This window comes from Nomascus leucogenys, chromosome 12 (assembly GCF_006542625.1).
Source record: "Nomascus leucogenys isolate Asia chromosome 12, Asia_NLE_v1, whole genome shotgun sequence".
In the NCBI taxonomy this organism is placed as follows: domain Eukaryota; kingdom Metazoa; phylum Chordata; class Mammalia; order Primates; family Hylobatidae; genus Nomascus; species Nomascus leucogenys.
The window spans coordinates 92,779,676-92,795,202 of record NC_044392.1 but is presented as its reverse complement, the minus strand read 5'-3'; the positions used below and the strand labels follow the sequence as shown (position 1 = coordinate 92,795,202).

Genomic DNA, 15,527 nt, shown 5'->3' with positions numbered 1-15,527 from the left:
ATAGGAACTGCTTTTCTAGGGCCTAGAATTCTGAGTGTCTGGTACTTGATGTGGGTCCCATAAATATGTGTTGAATTAATGAGTGAACTAGTGAATAAGTGAATGAATCCAGTGAATACAAAACTGTAGGAAACAAACATCTTGGATGTTTGGTTGTAGAAATTGGGAGTGAGGGAGGATTACAAGCAGAGACGTTGACATTATGATTTATTTAAATATATTAAAAATTAGGATGAGTATCGTCTCTCATATGAAGCAGTTTTAATGGCAGCTGTCTGGGGAAGCACAAAATATATGACCAGGTCTACCTTGCAACCAAAATTGGGAAGCTGCAGGTGGTCATTCACAGGCCTTCAAATCTGACAAGGCTGGGCTTAAGTCCCTGCTCCACTGTTTGCTTGCTGTGTGACATGAAAACTTTTTTAACTTCTCTGAGTTGTAAAATCTGTGACATCAGACAACAAGGCACACGGCAAGGGACTCCTGTGAGAATTAACTACAGATGACAAAGGGTTTCAACAAAAGTACTGGACACAATTAATAAAAATGTACCAGTCCCCAAAAGTATTAACAATAGGTAAACTTTACGGACATGAATTTTATTTTACTTACACTCTATATTAAGTTAGACAGCTTTACAGTTTTTGTTTTTCAAAAACCCCACTTATGTTTCCAAACACATTAAAAAATATTAAAATGATATTACATTTACTTTTTACTAACTCAACATTCAAGCTGTGAGTATAATGACCCATAAACTGACCTTTCTGCTTCACCAGTAACTGACAAAAGAACTGGAACTGAATATTCACTACGTTTTAACAACCATGTTAAAAATAAATGTTTACGTTTATCAAGAGAAATTGTGACATCAGAGGAAATAAACATCACGTCCAAAGAACAACTTCCCAGAATTCAAGGGGAATTCCCCCACCTCCAATCTCTTTGTGAGGATGTCCAAATGTAAATTACTTAATCAACCAGATGGTGATTGTCGAGAGTTCAATGAATTCAAAACACTTGGAACTTTGAGAAATTTTAAAAGGGAAACCACTTTTTGTTTTTTAGAGTGCTTAGTATTTTTAAATAAACTTATAGGCCAAGATGAACTAATAAATATAACAACCCATTTTTCAAAACATTGGGAATATATATACTTAATTCAAGATGGTTAATTTATAGGTAGACACACATATTTATATAAATTCATAGTGGATACATTGAACAGAAATTTTGTCTGTTTCCTTGCTTTGCAAAAACTGTTGAATAATATTTCTTACACTGAAACATTTCTCTGGAACCTGGGAAAGACGGAAGCTAGAAAAAAGGATGATGAATAAAAAATCATACATCTTCAGACAGGGCGCAGTGGCTCATGCCTGCAATCCCAGCACTTTGGCAGTCTGAGGCAGGCGGATCACCTGAGGTCAGGAGTTCGAGGCCAGTCTGACCAACATGGAGAAACCCCGTCTCTACTAAAAACACAAAATTAGCCAGGCGTGGTGGTGGATGCCTGTAATCCCAGCTACTCAGGAGGCTGAGGCAGGAGAATCACTTGAATCTGGGAGGCAGAGGTTGCCGTGAGCCGAGATCATGCCATTGCACTTCAACCTGGGCAATAAGAGTGAAACTCCGTCTCAAAAAAAATAAAAAAGAATAATACATCTTCAAAAGGAAAGTATTCAGCACTAAAGTTGCATATTGCTGTCAGGTAGACAGTACAACATGTATTCAATTCTCCAATCAGCAAAACACCAAAGAAGCATAGGGCAGGCACAGCTCAGTCCTCCAAAGTGAAGGAGAGTGTACTTGCCGAAGACATCACGGTAGAGCATGGTAAAATTTGTTCTAGAGGGGACTTACAAATATAGGACTCACTGACGGGTTTGATACCAGATAGGTAGCAACACTCAAATTACATCTATTTAACATACCTGACAAAAGGTGGTTAGTAAATATTAGGTTTCCTCTCTTCTTTCATTTGAACTATTTTTTTTCTCGCTTTTTCGTCCATTACCATAATGTCTGGCCTCTGTGACTAAGCGTATAGCCATGAGTGCTGGGATCACTTTATGGCTCTTTGTTCCCAAGTAAACAAGCCTAGTCTGGTTATGTATTAATCAATGGAAGGTGATAGCCTGCATGAAGAACCAATATGGGGAAAGCAGAGGCCCAGATGAAATCAATATAAAATAAATTTATCTGAGATTTTCCATTCTTACACTTCTAGTTCCTTTATGATCCATGATACATTTTAGGAAGATCAGTATGCCAGGGACTGGTCTGCTCAGTGAACCTCACTTATGTGAAAAGGAGAAACTCTTGTTGTCCCCTATCAGGACCTGATTGGATCCAATTATATAGGGCTTCATCTCTTAATCAGATACAGTATTGGCATTCATGCCATAGCTATTTTTCCTATACAGAAGTGCAGACAAATGTGATTTGGAGTTTTCCTTTTTTCTTTCCACACCTTACCCCTTTCAGAGAATGTCTATAATTCCACTCCTTACAATAGTAAATCCAGACGGCAAGAATTCTCAACAAAATGTGTTCATAAACATTTACCTTTTTCTTTCATATTTGTAGTAATGATAACTAATGCCTACAGTTTGGATTATAATTTGTTCAGTTTATCCAACCAAGACAAAAGTCTTTTAGGGGAATTTCACTATCCAGTCTATTATTTAACGTTATGAACAAAATCGCTGTTGCTGCCTCACTTAAAAAGATTCATCATGAAGGTTAAGAACACATGAGACGGGTGTCTGCAGTCTCCTAGAATCACAAATGTACAAACAAGAGAACTAATTTTTCTCTACTGTTTTTACAAAAAAAGGAAAACTTTTTTTCACACTAGGCAAACGGCAGCTGGTTTAGTCTCATAAATTTACATGTCCTAAGCAGTGTCAGTATTCAGGCAGATTAGATTAACAGGACTTGTGTTATCATCCCAGGAAAAAAAAGAAAAATAGATCCAAAGTCATCTGGTTAATTGGAGGAGGTGGGGAGATGAAGTTGCTTCCATTAAGTTCTTTTGGAGCAGTTGCAAGATCCACAAAATCTGTTTTTAGCTCAGTCATTCATCCTGTTGGATGTGTGATGTGTTTTCAATTTAATGATAATTGCCCTTTCCATTTCTTTGATAATTGCCCTCTCTATTATCATTTATGGAGATTCAAATTATAAATCAAGACAAGACAGCCAGAAAAATATTATGATTGTCCCTTCTGAGGCCACAGTAAAACTCAAGTAACATTGCCAAAGTCTGAGAGCTTAAGCTGTTTTCATTTGCATGTTTCTGAACATTTTATTTTAGGGTCCAGTGGTTTTCCTAAAGAGGAGGTTGCATGACAATAATAAAACTAAATGATAATGTATACAGAGAATATAAATTTAGCTTTGATTCAAGTTTTAAACTTGTATTTGAAATCAGAAACTTGTACTCCCAACTGTCTGAAAGCAATGGTGAGGAGTCAGCCACAAATGCCTACTATTAGTCACCCGTGTCCCCACAGAGGCCACTATATAGTGTTGCCTCCCAGGAGTTACCGTCTCTCTTTATTCTCAGCCTGTTTGGGGGAAAAAAAAAAGCTGTATCCATTCCTTCTCACTGAATATGCCCCGTGATCAACACAATGAAATGTGTAGAAAGACATGAGTGAGCTTTGATGTAAGATTCCTGGAACCATCTCCCAAAACAAAACAGTATAATAAAAATGAACCCACCAAAAATGGCTCTTTGAGATGGTAACAATGGAGTTCTGGCTCCAGCTTATACCTGCTCAGGAGATCCCATTATTAACTTTTCAGGAATTTGGCAAGCTGTTTGTTCCCCCAGAGAACCACTATTAATAAATAAATAGCATAAATTTAGAATTAAATAATTAAACTTAAAACAAAGGTAATACATACACACATTCATCACTTCCTAATTATTCTAGCACATTGTATTATTTTCCGTGTTGCTGAGGGTGTTTTTATCTATTATATCAACATGTTTGAAATACCACATAGTGGTACAATATAGACTATCTCTTCCCGAGTCTGCATTCTGTGACATCATATTAGCACCCAATACGGTGAATATCAGTAAATAATGCTAAATATAGTATTTAAACCACCATATCAGAAAATGCTACAAATCAGTGCTTTTTTTCCCAGAGAGCTGATCTGTAAACATTTTGCAGCCCAGCCCTGGACGGTAACATGGTTTTGTGAAGAAAGGAGTTTGTAGCAGGGATGACCTGGGTTTCCTTTCGGCTCAATTAGTAGCTATATGAACTTGGGCAGTTTAAACTCTCTGCGGCTTAATTTGTCATTTTCCTGCTTAATACACTTCAATATATTTCTATTACTCTTAGGATAAAGTCCAAAATCCTTAGGGTGTTTTTTCCCTTATCATTGCCCCAGATTTCTTTAAACTCCTCGAATCCCCCAAGTTCCATCTGCCTAAGGGCCCTCAAATCTGGAGTGCTCTTCTTTTTCCTCTTTGTCTTGCTAACTTCTACCCATTATTTAGGTCTCTGTTTAAATGTCAGTTTCTCAAGGTAGACTTTGCGATAGAAACTCCCTTTACCTCCCATAAAACTCCCAGAGAACCTTTTGTACTTGTCAAAGTGCAACAAAATTATTTTGCACATAGTTGTTTGCTTAATATCAAAACCCCCTCTTTCATCCATGTTTCTCATGTGTTATCACTGCCAAGTTTAACTCTGTGCCCACGGACAACCGCTTTGCAATCCTAACCACTAACTTTCATCTGTGGGGTTTCAATCTTATTAAGAGCAAACTCTCATTTTCAAAGTCACTCATTCTACCCAAGAGGTATTACAGCATGGTTGGTAAGTATGGGAACTCTGAGGCAGAGCACTGTAGGTTTGAATCCTGACTCCACCACTTCTGAGCTGTGTGACCTTAGCAACCTTTCTATCCCTCTTATTCCTAATTTAGGAAGTAGAGTTAATAACGAAACCTACTGACGCAGGATTTTCTCAGCCCCTTCACTGGACTCGCGGCAGGGGTGCTCCCTCTATTAGGCACGCCAGGGTCAATCCCTTGCAGGAGGGAGCACGTGAGCAAGTGAGTGCAGGATCTGTCTGGCCACTCCCGGTGCCGACACAGAGGCAAGCTCTGTGCGGGGCCCATGGCCAGGCCAGGTGTGTCGCCTTGAGGGGAATGCAGCAGCACCCATGTAAGGGTGCCCACAACTCTGAAGTCCCAGAGGAGGTTTTACAGTGCTCCTTTAGTTGTGCCGTTCACAGACGGTGGTGTGTTAGCAGCTCAGTTGGTCGCTTGCCCCATCATGTGAGGTGGCTGCCCTCTGCCACTGACGGCAAAGGGCTGGCGTGACAGCCTTTCTTGGTACCCGCACTCAGTGGGTCCCGAGCTATTGTCCAGTGTCCAAGAAGAATGAGGTCACATAAACAGTTGAAGGATGGGGAAGGTAGAGAATTTTGTTGAGAAATGAAAATGGCTCTTAAAGGCTGTCTCTTCCCCAAAGTCAGGCTGTCTCCTCCTCTACCAACTGAGTCTGTGGTCTTTAAAGGCACAGGATGGGAAGTGCATGCTGATTGGGTTTGCTAGTATGCAAAAAAGGCTAAAGCGAAGACACCACTCAAAGCTGGGCACGACAGTGTAGAAGACCAATTAGGAAAGGGTAGGTATATGTAAAACAGGTGAAGGGCGAGGATCAATCAGAGGAAAGCATGCCAAACAGGAAGACAAGTTCTTAACACAGTCTGCTGATTTAACTTGTAGCTTGGCTTTCAGGCTTTAAACTGACTTCAGCTTGAAGGTGGGGTTTCACCGGGTACCCACCCCTAGCTGCCTAAGCGTTTGGCTGCCTCCTGTAGCTATTACTACTTCATATTGTGAAAATTAAGTAAATTCGCCTCTGTGAAGTGCTCTGTGCAGGATGATTGCGTAGGAATCAGTACTTAACTGTTGGACATTATTCCTACTCGCCTTAACTCTGGTTGAGCTTTCTCCTAATTATGCCATTTCTCATAATTCCCACCTGTATGAGACTCTCAGGCTTCCTTACCTTTGGTGAATTTAGACAATCCCACAGATTTTAACTACCCCATCTGTTGGAAGCATGCCAAAATTTCTAGCTCTAGTTTCTCCCCTAATTTATAATCCTACAGTTCCAGCTACTTACTGCCATCTCCAAGAGACTTCTTGACACATCAAACACAATGCACCACACCTAAATTCATTACCCCATCAAACTAGTTCTTTCTTTTGACATCCGTATCTCTGTTAATAGCAACCCAATTTCTTCTGTGAGGCTCCAAGTTTCTAATTTATCTATGTCTCTTCCTTCTCCCTTACTGCACGTCTCAGCAATTGCCAATTCCTATTGATTGTCTCTGAAATACCTCTTGCATCTTTTTCTTCCTTCTAATTCCCACTGCTACTGCCTAGCCTAGGTTCTCATTAATCTCTTTCTTGTCTGGACTGTAACAACAGCCTACTATCTTCCTCACAGCTTTAGACAAAGCTTAAACGTAACAAGAAGCATTCTTCTAGAGTTAGACATTCATAACACATGTTTCTCTCTCTCCCTCTCTCAATCCCTGTTTTGTGTGATGTTTTATTTGTGTCTTCCCTCCATGACATCAGAGACTTTTACCAACTAGTTCACCTCTGTAGCCTCAGCACCTAATAGTGCTACTTAGTACTAGTTACTAGTAAATTTAGTACTATTATTAAATATTATTATAGTATGAACATGGCATATTATTAATATGGCATATTGCTACTGAAAATAGTACTGTTAAATTTTAAATATTGATAAAATTAGCCGGGCGCGGTGGCTCACGCTTGTAATCCCAGCACTTTGGGAGGCCGAGGCAGGCAGATCACGAGGTCAGGAGATCGAGACCACGGTGAAACCCCGTCTCTACTAAAAATACAAAAAATTAGCTGGGCGTGGTGGCGGGCGCCTGTAGTTCCAGCTACTCAGGAGAGGCTGAGGCAGGAGAATGGCGTGAACCTGGGAGGCGGAGCTTGCAGTGAGCCGAGATTGCGCCACTGCACTCCAGCCTGGGCGACAGAGCGAGACTCCGTCTCAAAAAAAAAAAAAAAAAAAAAAAAAAATTGATAAAATTATTTGTTAGGTTCATTGTTGAGTAAATCCGTTTTCGCCCTTGTTTTGATCTACAGTGCACACACTTCATTTACTCAAATTGGATTTCTGGTTAATTTACTCCCTGCTCAAACATCATCGGTGTTCCTAATCGATTACCTAATGTCTAATATCCACATCCCAGAATACAAGGCCTCAATTAAGAGTACAGACTTACTTCTATGAAACCTCTAGCCCACACTGAATATTCCATTTTTGTTTGTTTGTTTGTTTTTGGGGTTTTTTGTTTGTTTTTGAGACGGAGTCTCGCATTGTCACCCAGGCTGGAGTGCAATGTCGCAATCTTGGCTCACTGCAACCTCCGCCTCCCAGGTTCAAGTGACTCTCCTGCCTCAGCCCTCAGCCTCCAGAGTAGCTGGGATTACAGGCATGTGCCACCATGCCCAGCTAATTTTCTTGTATTTTTAGTAGAGACGGGGTTTCACTATGTTGGCCAGGCTGGTCTCAAACTCCTGACGTCATGATCCGCCCGCCTTGGCCTCCCAAAGTGCTGGGATTATAGGTGTGAGCCACCACTCCCAACCTAGAATATTCAATTTTTTTGAGAAAGGGTCTCACTGTGCTGCCCAGGCTGGCGTGTGGTGGTGCGATCATAGCTCACTGCAGGACTTCCTGGGCTCCAGTGATCCTCTCACCTCAGCCTCCAGTAACTGAGACTGCAGATGCACACTATCATGCCTGGTTAATTTTTACATTTTTTATAGAGACGGAGTCTCACTATGTTCCCCAGGCTAGTCTCTGACTCCTGGGCTCAAGCAATCCTCCCTCCTCAACTTCCCAAAGTGCCAGAATTATTCAATATGGTATACATTGAACCTTACATTATGTACCTAAGCTATCTAGAAAATATTGAAAATTCCTTGAATGCTTCATTTTCAAATATAAAGTCCTTTTAAAAAAGAAGTCTGGCTATCAGTTGGAAAGCTATTACCACAACTTCAAAAATCAACCATTACTCAATTACCTTTGTTTCCTTAAAACGGACACAGTTAGATAGCCAATGTTAATTCTTCCTACAAAGATGAGCTTTTTTATTACAAATGAAAATATCCCTCTTTCACAAAATTACACAATAAAATGTTCACCATTTATTTGAAATGTGAATATTACATCTATTACCTAATCATGAAATAAAGAAATTGGCAAGAAAACAACTGAAGGGCTACTTTATTTTTTGAGCATTTTCAACCATAGCCTTAGATTTTATCCCCACCTGTAAATGTACTTAATTAATCAAGAGTGGTGTGAAGCCTAAATGGGTCTATCTAGGAAATTTTCCTTTGTTACCTGTCATAGAACCTTTACAGTTATGTTGGACCCTCACAATGTTTTAACATGGTACTCGGGAGCAAAATTCAGTATTAGTCAGATTTGCTTTGGACTGCATCCAAGGACTGTCATTTTGATGCTGATTTGCCAAGAACAAGGACCTATCCATGAGCCCTCAGGAGAGGAGCACAGGAAGGTCACATTGTAGAAGAAAATAGGTCCATTTCCCATCTACCATTTTAAGGCCAGCTTTCACAGCCTCACTCACAAATCTGATAGATAGCAAAAGCTATCCCTTGCATTCACAAGGTAGTTTTTTTACCCTGTTTCAATTCATGTCAAACTTACAGTGTGCTGACAAACTAAAAATTATTGGTCTCCAAAAACCTACTCTGTTGCTCTCACACTAGTAATTTAAACATGTAACCAAGTGTAAGAAATGCATATTCTTACAAATTCTTTAAATTCAAGAAACAACTAATAACTAATCTATACTCTAAAATGTATAAATGGTTAGCCCATCTGGGAATTCTGCTGTTTAAAAGTTTACTGGATGGTGGTCAGGCGTGGTGGCTCACGTCTGTAATCCCAGCACTTTGGAAGGCCAAGGTGGGTGGATCACCTGAGGTCAAGAGTTCGAGATCAGCCTGGTCAATATGATGAAACCCCATCTCTACTAAAAATACAAAAAATTAGCAAGTCATGATGGCAGGCACCTGTAATCCCAGCTAATCAGGAGGCTGAGGCAGGAGAATCACTTGAACCCTTGAACACAGGAGGCAGAGGTTGCAGTGAGCCAAGATCACGCCATTACAATCCAGCCTGGGTGACAAGAGTGAAACTCCATCTCAAAAAAAAAAAAAAAAAAAGTTCACTGAATGATATTTTTCATAGGTAGTCATATCTTGATTGACCTTATTCCTATTTTAAGTCAGAAACAGTGCCTGATTTTCTATTGCTGGTTTGAGACCCACTTGATAGAAATCCAGCCACCTACACACTACTTAGTTAGGAGTACATTTTAAGCATTCAGAACCTATATACAATATTTTGACTTTTGGAAAGTAAAATGAGCAGGAGTGTAGTAATTAGTCAACATGCCAGAAGTTGGCTTCACCAACTCACTGCTTTGAGAAATTGTAACTGCTGCATCTCACCATTCCTACCCTGAGTTAGTATTTTATTGCTTGCAAAATATTTTTTACTAGAATAGGAATGCTCAAAGCAGATAGAAAGATACTCTTTGTTAGACAAATCTTGCTTGACTAGTAATAATCAATAAATAATGAATATTTATATCATAAAAATAAATGAGATAAACTAATATACTCATTTTGTTAGAAGAAAAAATGAGCATTTATCTGCTACAAAGGTGGGATGATATGAAGTATTCTTATCAGGCATCTATCTGATGCCCAGGTAAGTAGTGTCAGAGGACAAGGAAAGGGCGGGAGACCCACTTGTAGCTGGAGTTTGCAGAAGCTGAGAGAAGTAGACAATAGCTGCGCAGGAAAGATTCTATTGCCAATGTATAATAATCCCTTTTTACCAATGGTGAGCAGGCATTTACTTTGCCTTAGGAAATATGTAACATTTACCTTTGAACCTTTTGATCACTGGCAACGGATACTAATGCAAGACAGGTAAACCTTTCCTTATACTTTGGGAAAGAACAATTGACTACCGAAAAAGAGTCAGTGGTTCACAAAGACCAGTAAAGCAAACAAACAAAAAGTATATTTAATATATGGCCACTTCAGATCTAAGGGATATAATTACCTAACAGGAGAGTAAATCCCCTGAGCCATTTTGTTTTTACATGTAAAATGTTTTTTTCAGTTTGTGTTGATATTAACTCTATAAACTACTCATATTTTGGTATATTCATTTATTCTGCCTGTAAAGACTTGCTTTCTGATTTGCCCTCACATCTGCATTTGCTGGAGGAACAGATGCTCAGTTCCTAACAGTCAAGAGTTTGGCCTTTTCCCTCCTATCACTAAACCAGAAAGAAACAGGGTTCCGAAGAATGGTGGCAGCTTTCCAGTGGTTGGCCTGCACGTTTACATTTAAAGTAAGCAGGTGGCATCAATGGGCTGCCTAATGACTAACAAGATAAGAATGCAATTGATCTTTTTATTAACCCGTCTCCCCAGGTGGGTGGCAGCCTGCTCCTCCCCTCTGGGTTCAGTCACGTTGTTCAGTTCCAGGAATCATTTTAGATCTTTTTGCTTTTTTTGTCTGAGCTGATACTTAAAACACAGGGACACAAGCGCTAATATCCATCTCACCTAAATTCTATTCTCTCTGTATCTCCAAATTGGTAACTGCCTTCATCATTTGAATCTAATAAAAAAATTAATGCGAATGCTAATGCATTTTCAATTTCATTGATAATCTTTTCATGCTGAATTTGAACTGTGGATTTGTTTGTCTCCCTTCTAGGTTACAGACCACTTACTCTAAACTTCACAAATGGTTCTGAAGAGTATGGAGCCTACGTAGACTCATAAGGTAAATGATTAATTTCAAAATAAGATATAATAGCTTCAATGATGATATGAATTCAAGCACTGCCTAAATGTATTTGCTTTATCTATTGGTGGTTTTCTAAGTTCTGTTATTGGATGATCTTTTATGAAACGTAGAAGATAAAATCATGATCCTGGGTGGAGATGAGGGAAGAAGAAACTACATGTATGGGTTACCTCTCTCCATGAGTCAGGTTATTCGTTGTGTGTTGCTTAAGACTGGCTGTCTACCTATCCAGATTTCTTACAAAATTATGCTTGTGATCTTAGGCATTTTTCTGCCTTGGAGTATCACAAATCACACAGGCAAGTAGAGATCAATTAAAGTTGCTATTTTCACAAATGAAGCCAGAAATTATTAGGATGCATTCCTTTGTAGAAGTAGGATGAGGTACAAAATATCCTGTGGTGGTGTTAGATGAGGAAGTGTGGGCTGAAGGCATTTAGAGAGGATGGCCTCATATTTCTACTTCTCTGAATCATGGTCATCATTTGCTTTCCTGGTTATTACTAAGTAATTATATATTCCTAGAAGCTATGAATTCTATATTAAAGTGGACTCATACAGAATCTTTAATTCCACCTATAGCAAAATGATTAAAAGCCTAGCCTTCAGAGCCAACCTAAATTCAAAGCGTGATTCTGTCATTTACCAGCTATGTGACTGTGGGTTCCACATTCTTATTTGCAAAATGGGAGAAATTGTCATACCTACTTTCAAGAGTTGTGGCATAGCATAAACAAATTAGTAGACGTAAAATGCTTAAAATATTGCCTGGCACCTAGTAAGCACTAAATTTACTGGTTTCACAAAGCTCTATTTTTTGGATCTCCTCACTTTACGGATTGTTTGACTAAATCTCTATTTTTCAACCTCCTCACCTTACTTGCTTCAGGTTCTCAATTCTTCCATAGTCCACAAACTTGGGGGCTATAGGAATTATTAAGGGAACCAAACTCTCAATTCCGTTTTAGCAGCCTCTCTCCTATACTTTCATGTAAATGCCAGGAAAGAAAATAATTGGCATCGCATTGCCCTTTGAATGGGTTCCTGGCTCACTCTAGGTGGTGTGACGTGTAAAGTGACCTGAAAGTGGGGTGCCTGCCAGCTCAGCGCACAGCACAGTGTAGTTGGAGAATCAATTACAAGGCTTGTCACCATTTCAGAAACATGCAAACATCAATTGGCATAGAGTTTCAGGAAGCAGAATAAAAAGGAACCTACAAAACAAAAAGCCTTTCAGGGGGATGGAGGCACAGTTCTTCCAAATCACAAACGGATGATTATGATCACCATTAGCACTTAATGAGCCTATATGGGGCTAATGACTTCATCTGCCCAGTAGATTTGCCAATAGTTCATGTTGCCACTCACGTTCATCCTTCTCTTCTAAGAAGCATACCCATGGTGTAAAGTCATGGGATTTCCCTCTCCTCCACTAGCAAAAACGTATTTCTCAATTCTACCATCCCCTAGTTTTCTTTCAGGAGGAAGGTAACAAATTAGAGAAAAGAAAATAACACCCAGGAATGGCTTATACAGTCCTGGAACACCTGGGTTCAATCCAAAATTGGTCACTAACTACTCTCTGACCTCGTTTTCTCATCTTCAAAATGTAATCAGTCACTATCCTATTTACATTTACATAATGATATATCACTCTTCTATTTCCAAAGGTAATATTAAAGATGAAAATATGTGAAATTGATATTTTGACATAAGTAGAGATATCATTTATTATATTTAATTTAGGTATTTATTACAAATGTTATAATTTATTTAGCTATATTTTTCTTTTAATAACTAAAATGTGGAAAATGAAATGTTAAAGTTTAAATGAGCTATCTGCTGAGCTACTTAAAAAACTATTAATTAGAAAGAGATATAAGGCCTAAACTGAAGTTTGATCTTTTTAAAATTAACCATACTATTATCATTTTTATATTACTCAACAGTAAATTTTACTGTTAAAATCATTTAAAGGGGGCAAACTTTGGTGAAGTAGAAGTGATATCGTGAAGAACATATATTAATAATAGGTTATTTATTGAAGGAAAAAAGTCATTATAATAGATACCATTCCCTATGATGATACTTACGTGAATTTTTTTCTTTTTCCTGTTTTAAAAATATAATTCAGTAAACATAGTAGATCTTAAAAGTGTATAATATATTGAGAGCAAGGCAAGTAACAGTTACTGTGGAAGGGATAATATTAGATATTAAGAGAGTGCTTTAGGGTAATACTTCAGAAATTCAGGATTGTTTTATGTTAAAATATTTCAGCATAATTTTCCTGGCATCTTTGTGATATAAATAAACTTTATTTGCTATGATAGTGTAAGAAGCAAATATGGGTAATGTCTACTCCCTATAACCAGCATTTCAGGAAAGTGTCACTGTTAAAAATACATGGCAGGGATTGCATTTTTGGGCTCTAGTCTCAAATCTGCATGTGAACTTTCTGAGTCATCTTGAGTAATTAGCATCTGTCTGACTAAAATTTTTGATATACAACTTGAAGAAATGGATGAAGGGACCTCAAAGAAAAAGGCTGATTTTTAGAAAAAAACTTCCAAGCAACAAAAATGGTTAGCAGATTTTAACATGCACAAATTCACATTCTGCTATTTATCTTTCCTTACATGTACATGTACACCTATGCCTCTCATATGGTTTGTATCTGTGTCACCACCCAAATCTCATGTTCAATTGTAATCCCCAGTGTTGGAGTGGGGCCTGGTGGGAGGTGATCTGATCATGGGGGTAGATCCTCCATGAACGGTTTAGCACCCTCTCTTTGGTGCTGTTCTCCCGATACAGTTCTCAGGAGATCTGGTTGTTTAAAAGTCTGTGGCGCCTCCCCTGTCTCTCTCTTCCTCCTGCTCCGCCATGTAAGGTGGCTTGCTTTCCCTTCACCTTCCGCCATGATTGTTAAGTTTCCTGAGGCCTCCCCAGAAGAAGATCCTGCCATGCTTCCTGTACAGCCTGCAGAACCATGAGCCAATTAAACCTCTTTTCTTTTTCTTTTCCTTTCTTTCTTTCTTTTTTTTTTTTTTTTTTTTTTGAGACATAGTCTCGCTCTGTGGCCCAGGCTGGAGTACAGTGGCTTAATCTCGGCACACTGCAAACTCTGCCTCCCAGGTTCAAGTGATTCTCCTGTCTCAGCCTCCGGAGTAGCTGGGATTACAGACATACGCCACCACACCCAACTAATTTTTGTATTTTTAGTAGAGACAGGGTTTCACCATTTTGGCCAGGCTGATCTTGAACTTCTGACCTCAGGTGATCCACCTACCTCAGCCTCCCAAAGTGCTGGGATTACAGGTGTGAGCCACCACACCTGGCCAAACTTCTTTTCTGTATGAATTACCCTGTCTCAGATATTTCTTTATAGCAAAGTGAGAATGAAATAATACAGCCTGTACACCCCCTGATCTCATCATTTCAAGAATCATGGCCAGGTGTGGTGGCCTACCCCTATAACCTAGCACTTTGGGATATCAAAGCAGGAGGATCACTTGACCCCAGGAGTTAGAGACATGCCTGGGCAACAGGGCAAAACTCTGTCTCTATTAAAAAAACAAAAACAAAAACAAACAAAAAAAGACAGTGAAAGGGTTAGTTTAAATTGGACCCTCCTCATATTCCACAAAAATTTTTAAATCACAAAAAAAGTCAAAGCTAAGTTTAACTTTTATTCTTACCCACTAGATATTTGGAGACTTTTTTTTCTTATCATCTAACTAATTTTACTAGGGGGAGGGTCTATATTACACCCAAAACTTTTCCACAACAAAGAAATATAAAAAGAAGATAAAGTGTGACCCCTATACTTTACAGTTTATTTATAGAATTAAAATTAACATATACAAAAATAAATATTAGCAGCAGAAAAAGTATACATATATGTTCATTTCAGTATAATAAATTATGAATTTTATAGGAATTCTGATGGAATAAGTGGCATCAAAGATGTGGTTTCAATAATGAATACTTTGGATACATAGTGCTTTTGAGGGCTAAATAACCAGTGATACTATGGATTTATACTATCCAGGGTCTGTATAATAGGCTGTTTTGATCACTAAAAGTAAGACACAGGGATAATTGAAGGGGTCGAGTAATTCATTATGAAGGCAGGTGAATCCTAGGAAGTCTTTCACTCTTGCACATTCAGTGAAAGTACCAATAGGCATCCCACCAAAATCCCCAGCGTAGCCAGAGTCTGAAGCTTTCTTCTTATATAGCAACAGTGAGAATTCCAGGATGAGCAGAAAAAATTCATTCACTTCAGAGAGAACTACAATTACAACAGTTGAATTATGGCCTTTATTTGTTTTACTTTATTTATTTATTATTGAGACAGGGTCTCACTCTTTCACCCAGGCTGGAGTGCAGTGGTGCAATCACAGGTCACTGCAGCCTTGACCTTCCAGGGTCAAATGATCCTTCCACCTTAGCCTCCCGAGTAGCTGGGACTACAGGCATGTACCACCATTTTTGTATTTTGTGTAGAGACAAGGTTTCACCATGTTGCCCAGGCTGGTCTTGAACTCCTGGGCTCAAGCCA

The 15,527-nt window shown here is 38.9% G+C and overlaps 1 protein-coding gene across 1 annotated transcript in view; it reads left to right on the top strand.

Annotated features, from left to right (window-relative positions):
- The window catches only part of ADGRL2 (adhesion G protein-coupled receptor L2), a 693,508-nt gene that overhangs the window by 129,856 nt on the left and 548,125 nt on the right, over positions 1 to 15,527 (top strand). Inside the window, exon 4 of the mRNA XM_030825138.1 lies at positions 10,868 to 10,936. The gene's annotated coding sequence lies outside the window, so the exon portion shown is untranslated. The remainder of the gene's footprint in view (positions 1 to 10,867; positions 10,937 to 15,527) is intronic.